Here is a 9,880-nt window from a genome sequence, read left to right as displayed (position 1 = left end):
TGATAATATAGTTAATAAGGCCAATCGCAATTTATTTTGAAATTTTGAAGACTGTACTATTAGAATTTAAGTTTAACGTTTTGTTTTGTTTATTTAATGCCTATTTTGTCATTTTAAAATTGATTATTTTGTTTTAAGATACTGGGCAATTACTGTGCTTTTATGTGGGCAATTAGTGTAAGTAATGGGCAATGACTGTACTTTTTGGAAGATTTTAAATTTATTTCAATATTTTCTAAGTTACGTAAGTTTTAACTAAAAACTGTTAATATTCTATTTAACAGTTTATTGAGTTATAAGAAAAAAGTCATAAATGGTCGATTATTAAAATACTTTCTTTAATTTTTCATCTCAATGTGTTTGAAATCATTAAGTGGGCAATAGCTATACGGTTTACCCTACATATTATGAACCTTTTAAAATTTTGGTTTTATTTATACATATATTATTAATATTATGTGGTTGCAGTCTGCTCAAGGATATCTAAGTACTTACCTACAGTCTGATTATTGAAATTCACAACTTTCGTTACTACTATCAAACTGGAACCAAGAATTCGTATTATTTGCTTAAAAATAACTTATTTTAGCGACAGCCAAACGGTCCTTTCAAAAAATATATTTTCAGCATCACGCTTAAAATAATATTGAAATCAAGGGAAAATTCATTGGCCCATCCCATACTTTCAAGAGAATTCTATTATAATAAGTCCAACCAATAACCTCAAGGACAACTTTTTCATCAATTCAATCAAACTTTCTTGACATCATTCAGGGTTGTCACAGTAGAAGTTACGACATTTATTTTTCTAAAGTTATAAGTGCTGATAATGTCAGCATATTGACAAAATATATCAGATTTGTATAGCATTTTGTCTTTACAGGACAGACAAAATTGTAATAACATACCTTCGGCCTGATCATCACTTTCTATCAGGTGAGATGCAGGCCAAGAGCTTCCTGGAGGGCGCTGACCATCCAAGTGGACTTCTGCTTAGAAATTTTAAAAGAAATGTCTTTTAAATCTACAAGTTTCCAAGTTTTAGTCACCAATTTCTAAAGTATTAACGGAACATGGGCAGAATCACCGGGAGTCTAAGCCTAGGTGCAGACCACCAACTTTTAGTTGGCCGATAGTGGGGTCGGACTTTTAATCAGTATGGACATGTATAAAAGTGCGCACATTACACCGATTTGATATCGGCCGATTCTTCATACAACTTAGAATCAGGCCCAACTATCGGCCAACAAATCGGCGACGGTAATCACTTACCATCAGGTGATCCGTGTGCTCGTTTGCCTCCTATCACATAAAAAAAAAAAAAAAAAACTAAAAGTAGGTGGTGTACGTTTAGGCTAAATCAGCAGGATTAAGAAAAAAATGGCAACCCTAACAACAAAATGGCGCGTCATATTTGCGGAGAACGAAATCCCGCAGAATTCGTCGTAAGCCTGATATCTAATAAGCCTTCTCGACAAAAAATAAAGAGCACAACAGGGATATTACCATTGTTTGGAGAGTTAATAAAAAACATAGCATTATGTATATTGACCGCCTCTTGGCTATGATAGGGCACAGTGGAGGGAAATACAGTGTCGCCCGTATTCACAAACATTACTATGAGGTCTCACAGTGCGCGTGGACGCACAGTGTGACACACGAACCAATCACAGAGCTCTATTCAACGCTGTGCGTTCGATTTGCTGCTTCACTTAAGCAAGCATTGTTTGTAAATACGGGCGTGAGTTCACTTCGAACTTTACGTTTTTTAACTAAAACTTTTCTATCCAGCTCTTGGCCTAAGGCCGAAGACAAAAGCGAGCTTAGCGACCTAGAATCTTTAACCATAGAAGAACGGGCTATCTTGCCATCAACAGCCGAAATACAACAATACTATCAACATTGTAGTAGTAGTCCACAAGGAATCAAACCTGGGGTCTCTGGGTCAGATACAGTAGTTCTTACCTGGTCTACTTATTGGTAAGAAAAATATTTTTACGTTAAACGCCTTATTTTTCACTAGACCAGGCTGGAAAAGGTTTGTTCTTGTTACTTGTTAAACTAGAGAAGGTATTGTGAAGCTGCTATTTTTGCTGCAAAAATATTAATATGCCCGTTTTCACCATCAAACTCGATTTTTTTAAGTTACTTCTATGGTAACACTTCAGGCACTTTGTTTTCATAGGGGTCACTTAAAACTTAAGGATTGATGTTGAAAACGGGCATAAGGCTGGGTTGCACCATCTAACTTTAACAGTAACTATAATGATAACCGATGTTTTAGTATAGAGTTGTTAAAATTAAACTAAGAAGATGCAACCCAGCCTAAGAAATTAATTCTCCTGATTATGTGCTCTCGTGTTTGATATGTCGTGAGACTACTGCATTAACCTACACTGTGGCCATTAGGTTTGCCATTTTGGCAAATGTTTGTGTGTTAAGCTCATAAGTTAGCTATTTGCTTACGAGGAAATTTATGACTTTAGCACTGGTTGATTTCCGCCGTTCTGCTTCTTTTTAGGGTTACGTAGTAGAAAAAGGAACCCTTAGATCCGTATAACAAAAGAATTATGCCCGTTTTCACCATCAATCCCTAATTTTAGTGACCCCTATGAAAACAAAATGCCTGTTATCTGTTAAGCTCATATGTTAGCTATTTGCTTACGAGGAAATTTATGACTTTAGCACTGGTTGATTTCCGCCGTTCTGCTTCTTTTTAGGGTTACGTAGTAGGAAAAGGAACCCTTAGATCCGTATAACAAAAGAATTATGCCCATTTTCACCATCAATCCCTAATTTTAAAGTGACCCCTATGAAAACATAGGGGTCACTTTAAAATTAGGGATTTTTGGTGAAAACGGGCATTAATCACTTTAATTTGTACAAGGTTAAAGGCAACCGTTACTGACTGGCTGATCAATAAATACAGCTCAAGTCACTGAAAGGATTGCGCTGAAAGGCACACACATTCCTATGTAATTATTATGACGTAGACATCCAATGAAAGGATTTCCCGAATTAAACCCCTAATGGGATGATACGGAGTCGAAAGTTTAATGCGAGCGAAGCCGCGGTCGTAAGCTAGTTCTATATCTAACAACAGAAAATTTGTGATTGGTTCAAGTCCCACATTTCTCGTGAAAAACAATTTGAAATAATCTTAGCTAAGTCGTACCTTACCATTTCCTAGATGGTACATATGGAAGGTGTGAATTTCAACACTTGAAAACCACAATTTCCCCTTGCATAAGTGTGATTACTACAAAATTCTCCAAGAAATGCCACTTTAGCTTCGTGGAAGCTACAATCAGTGTTGTATTAATCACTGTTAACTCGCACGCTAGGGTTATAATGTGTTTTGCATAACACGTAGTTATTGCATTTCATACGTTTAACATCAATATTACGAGTACGTTTAAATGCAGGGCGATTTTCGGTTTGGCTTCAGCCACACCAACGCGTGCAGATCGCGTCGGCGATGGCGATCACTGCGCGTGAATAGATCGCCGCGACCAATGACAGAACGCAGGCTGCACGCTTGGTTTGGCCCTCAGTTCTATGATCTGAGGTTTGGCCGGACCTTTTGTTCTTACTCGCTTCATGCACAGTGCCAATAGGAACAGTCAATTTTGTAAATGTGGTGTTATAATAAGCATCTGAAACAAACGTTGAACCGTTAATCCACTGCAATTAAAGATACTAATTTATATATTTATTTGTTAGAAATTTGCCAGATTCTAGTCGGACAGGCATGTCGTTAAATGCGATCCATCCATTTTAATGATCGATTTTTCCTGGGTCTTATGAAGTCTGTAAAAAATACGACTTGGTTTATTATATTAATCTGACGAGTTTATACGCTTTCAATGAAGTTGTTAAAACAAATGAATCCTTTCCTAATTGTGTTAAGTGTTTACAAATTTGAATGCCCCGACCCTTTATCATACTTTCGTCGCCGCTTGCCCGCGATATATTTCATACAAACACACAATCTGTCATCCAAACCGTGAGACTTAATTTATGAGAGGTCCCTTATTAAAAAATCATAGATCTCCCTTTGTTTTTAATGAAATTCCTTTGTGATTTAGAGGCAAAACAAAGCGAGTGCAAATTTCATTTCCGTGTTTTTCCCTTCTTCAATCTGGAGGTACCTCCAGTACAGTACAGATACTGAAGGTTTAAATTACTTACCTATTTAAAAAAGTTAAATACAAGCAGATTATTTATTAGTTATTACTGTACTGGCTACAGATATTTTTTACTATGACATCTTTTTATTGCATTTTTTATTCTTCTTAAAGGGCATAGGATAGTTTTACTATGTTCAGCAAGTTCGTTCGTTTCAGCCGAAAGACGTCCACTGCTGGACAAAGGCCTCCCCCAAGGTTTTCCACAAAGGCTGGTCCTGCGTCGCCCGCATCCATGCACCTCCAGCGACCTTCACCAGAGGGCCTAGTGTGAGTTTACATCACTAGTGAGTAGTCCAGTCAATAAAGCATTATAGATGGAAAACTGTAGAACACAATTTCTGACTTCAGGACTTTATTTAGACTAGTTAGGAGGTGAACATAGCAAAAGTCCCCGCCCTTAGCCCTTGAGCCGGCGGGGAGAGGGGGGTTTTAAGGTGCCACTTTTCGGTTTTTCGCTTAATCCTCGGAAACTATGCGTTCTAGTGACATGACTACTTTGAACCAAAAAAAGCATATTCAATTTGCTACAGGTGAGATGGACAAGTTTTTCTATAAATTGTATAGTTTTCGCGGCATCTGCTCTAGAAGGTCTGTAATATTGGAAATTTTATTTTTGTCTTACATGTTTCCATCAGGAGAAAATCGACTAAATCAACATTGAGCTAATATCCTAGACATGCGGGAGCATGTTAAGCCTAGTTCCAGGGAGGGGACTGCACCGTGCGTATATTTAGACGAACCACTTTGAGCCACTTTTGTCTCCTCATCACTCAAAAACTACTGTGCATTAACACTTCAAATTTGGCTCATGTGTTGAGACTTGCAAGATATACATCAGTTTCAAATTTCATAAATATGCCTCAAACGGTTCTTTAGATATTGACGTCCAAAAATCTACATGTCTGACCTATAGACCAAATTCTAACCACTTCCAGATGACCTCGAAGGTTCAAATTTGGCATCCAGAAAGGTAGTTATGTAAATACATAGGAACAAATAAAAAACCAGTAAATTTTAACATTTCACATGTGATAGATAGATTTTAGTGCTCTAAATATCGATTTTTGAACGTCAATACCTAAATAACCGTTTGAGGTATATTTATGAAATTTGAAGCTGATGTATATCTTGCAAGTCTCAATACATGAGCCAAATNAATTGGTTCGTCTAAATATACGCACGGTGCAGTCCCCTCCCTGGAACTAAGCTTAACATGCTCCCGCATGTCTATAGTGTTTGCTCAATGTTGATTTAGTCGATTTTCCCCTGAAAGGAACATGTAAGACAACAATAAAATTTCCAATTTTACAGACCTTCTAAAGCAGATGCCGCAAAAACTATACAAGATATAGAAAAACTTGACGGTCTCACCTGTAGCAAATTGAATAAGCTTTTTTTGGTTCATAGTAGTCATGTCACTAGGACGCATAGTTTCCGAGGATTAAGCGAAAAACCGAAAAGTGGTACCTTTAAACCCCCCTCTCCCCGCCGGCTCAAGGGCTAAGGACGGGGACTTTTTCTATGTTCACCACCTAACTAGGCTAAATAAAGTCCCGAGGTCAGAAATTGTGTTCCACGGATTTCTCTCTACACCGTCGTTAAGGCATTCATTGACTGGACTAAGCGCGTCAAAAAATTACATTAAATGTAATTATGACGGATTGTACAGCGCCCCTAGCAGGAAACGTTCAAAAACTTAAATTTCCATACATTTTTTAAACGCGCTAACTAGTGAGCGCGTTTGATGTAAACTCGCACTCAGCTCACAGATCGTCGGTCCACCTAGTGGGAGACCTGCCCACACTAAGTCTTCCGGCTCCACGAAGTATCCGAGTCGTAATTATGTGACTGACCTCACTGGATAGGAATACCACGAATTTTCATATTACAAAGCTTTGCCCCTAAGAATATAACTGAAAATTCTCGGAGATTCAGAGAAGAGTACTCCTTAACTTCTGCAAAACTTTACTTTTACAACTTTTTGTTCCATACAAAATTTTGCTCAATGTTTTCATGAAAAACTTGCTCTGTTCTCAACTCTCCGAGCCAGGTTTTGCTATCAAAAATAAAAACAAAACCATCCTAAATCTAAGATCATGATTCATATCTACGCAGAATTTATCAGACCTAACCGTAGTGTTTGGCTTCCCGCCAATTTAGCTCATATCCTTAGCGGAGAGTAAAGACCACTTAGTTCCATAGAGCGAACCTTGTGATTACTTATTGAGTATTGAGACGATATGCCTGCTAGTGATTAAGGCCCTATTTCCACGAAAGCGAAGAGGAGAGGATTTCTGTTTGAATAATAATCAGATTTAGTTATTTTCACTTCGGAAATCTGATTAAAGATTAAATCTCCTCTCTTCCCTTTGGTGAAACTTTGGTGAAAACTCGGCCTAGATAAGCCTTATGAAAAAGCACTAATAAATAATAAAATAAAATAATAAAAGGCTTTCAGATTAGCGTTTTTCAGCTCATAATTATTTGAAAAGAACCTCTTAGGTACAAGGTACACGCAATCCGCCTAGGCTTCGAGATAACATTGAGAATAAACTAGCGTGCACTGTACGTTTAGTCCCGCTGAAGCTAAAGATAAACTTTGCGCCGGTTACCTGAGGGAGTTTTAGTATGTTGACTACAAGCTTCACAGGCATATCATCATAATGTCATTTTGTAAGTGGCTAACGTTTAGCTAACCATTACAAAAAAACAAACCTGGTTTCTTAACACGGGTACCTACAGCGTCAAATATTTTTACTTCTAATATTTGTTTTTCAAGGATTCTTCGTCTTCTTTTATTATTTTTTTAATTAAGTAATCACGTGTCGGTGTTTGTAGCGAGAAGTGGTCTATGTCGAAGTCAACTACCAATTTTTACGCGCCATTGAACGGTATGGCGTTTTCACAAATGAGAAATTGCCGGTCTTACCAACTTTATTATGATAAAGTATTGGCCAACTCGTAAATAATAGGTTTAGTTCGAAAATAATCATCTTATTGTTTTTTAATTTATTGTCAAGCGTTTCCAGGTTAATTTAACTGAAATTGTATTAAATTTCTTGGGTGGTTAACAATAGTTTTACAACATTTTTTTATGTTGTAAAAGTGTCTAATGGTTTTGTGATTTCAAAAGTTGCTAGCTAAATGATTGGAATCGGCTGAATTACAGAATAAAAGTTTCAGTTTAATTTATTATAAAGAGCGGCAATAAACTTTATATCTATCTACTTATCTAGAAAGCTGCAATACAGTCAAAAGTCGTCAAATTTCTATAATAATAATCTCTAATAACTAGATGCCTCAGTGGGCTTCGTACTCATCATCATTTCAGCTACAGGATGTCCACTGCTGAACATAGGTCTCCCCCAATGACTTCCACATCGCACGGTTGGTAGCGGCCTGCATCCAGTGCCTTCCTGCTACCTTTATCAGGTGGTACTGTTTATGTTCATCAGAAGAAAATGTGGATTCTAATTGTGAAAGAATGAAATTTAATTCAAACATCCAAAAATACAAATCGATGGGTGCCTGGAATAAAGCCGCAATCGACAAAACACAATTTTACAGGAGAAGAGATTTAGTGAAATTTTTGAATAATAACTAAACTACGAGGCGTATCCAAATGGTTTGTATATCAAACGATGCGTTATTTTTTCTGGAGTAACATATAATGTGCATAAGGTTATAGTGCTTAGAATATATCTTAAAAAAGGTAGAAATACATATTGCCGCTTCATACTTTGAAAGTCGGTTCTGTCAAGGCTTAGTCGAAATCGACCACTTTATGTTTCATTCCATACAACGAAAATGGAAAATATTTTTTTCCAGTCAAACTATTGGTTTTAGAGAAAAACTTGTGAAGCATTTATTCATCAGAATAACGTAACCTATCGATAGGTATTTTTTTCAAATAGAAATTGTGAAAAAAATCGCTATGTCCATAAATCTCAATTTCGCTCCATAGTGCGGCAGGGAGAGGGGGGTTTAAAGGTACCACTTTTCGGTTTTTCGCTTAATCCTCGGAAACTATGCGTCCTAGTGACATGACTACTATGAACCAAAAAAAGCTTATTTAATTTGCTACAGGCGAGACCATCAAGTTTTTCTATATCTTGTATAGTTTTTGCGCCATCTGCTCTAGAAGGTCTGTAAAATTGGAAATTTTATTTTTGTCTTACATGTTCCTATCAGGAGAAAATCGACTAAATCAACATTGAGCAAACACTATAGACATGTGGGAGCATGTTAAGCCTAGTTTCAGGGAGGGGACTGCTCCGTGCGTATATTTATACGAACCAATTGGAGCCACTTTTGACTCCTCATCATTCAAAAACTACTGTGCATTAACTCTTCAAATTTGGCTCATGTATTGAGACTTGCAAGATATACATCAACTTTAAATTTCATAAATATACCTCAAACGGTTATTTAGGTATTGACGTTCAAAAATCGACATTTAGAACACTAAAATCTATCTATCACCTGTGAAATGTTAAAATTTACTCGTTTTTTATTTGTTCCTTTGTATTTACATAACTACCTTTCTGGATGCCAAGTTTGAACCTTCGAGGTCATCTGGAAGTGGTTAGAACTTGGTATAGGGGAGAGGGGGGCAGCTTTGGACAGGGGCAGCTTAGAACAAATGAATTTAAAAATCACTGGTTTAGGCTACAATGGTATAAATCATAATTTATATTGCCAGCACTGATGCGCATAGACGTCACATCTCATTTTTAATATCTAACTGTAGGTTAACCGGCAAAAGTGGTTTTTTGTTTTTGACTGCCAATTTCGCACTTTTTTATTTTGGTTCTAAGGATTTTGTGGACGTAGTTTTATAAAATAGTGAGTGGTTTGTTTACTATATGGAAGTTTAAATAGTTTCGATGAAGATTTGATAAGAAATTGCGATATAAAAGTATGTTCCGTTATTAAATTTATGTTTTTTTCTGGAAATATACCCATGGGGCAGCTTTGAACGAAATAGTTGGGGCACCTTTGAACTTTATAAATTTTATTTTTTAAGTGGTATTATGAAACCTTAAGTTTTCTAATACTTCGTAGAAGGTTTTTACATAAAAAATAAGCAGATTGTAGGTAATGTTTATTGTGACTTGGTACACATAGTTTGTTTCGGGGAACAAAGCCGCAATGGCCGTTACTTGTAGAAGTTTGAAATAAAACTTTTAACATTGAACATGCCACGATTATTCTGGTTAACAAATTTCCGGGAATAACGATTCAATATCCATAGTGCTTTTGGTAAATCAGCCAGTTTCAAAGATAAAATTCTGGAAAAAAATCACAAGGTGTATAGGGACCCCCAGATTACGAAAATCGCTTAATCGGAAAACTGCTGCTATGGCTATTGCGGCTTTATTCCAGGCACCCATCGAAATATTTCCTCTTTATAATACTCGTATTAGTATAGTAACCTGAGCTACAACGAGGAGGCTCATCCTAATTGGTGTAACGCGGGCTGAGACGGATGCAAACACCTGAATTTGTTTCCACTGGACCCGGCGAGACGGACGGTCAGCAAAAACAAGCTCTTGATAGGTAATGTTTTGAATCGCTTACCTTAGTGATAACGTTTATAATCTTAGAGAGCCCTTGGGTTGATGATCTAGTTGGTGCTGGTGTTTGTGTACACTACTTCGTAGAAGCAGTACCTATTGCAATTCATTACA

Source organism: Ostrinia furnacalis, unplaced genomic scaffold (genome assembly GCF_004193835.3).
Source record: "Ostrinia furnacalis isolate ACB-3 unplaced genomic scaffold, ASM419383v2 OfSCF6620, whole genome shotgun sequence".
NCBI lineage: Eukaryota > Metazoa > Arthropoda > Insecta > Lepidoptera > Crambidae > Ostrinia > Ostrinia furnacalis.
The sequence above is the reverse complement of the archived record's forward strand: the minus strand, read 5'-3'. Positions refer to the sequence as shown.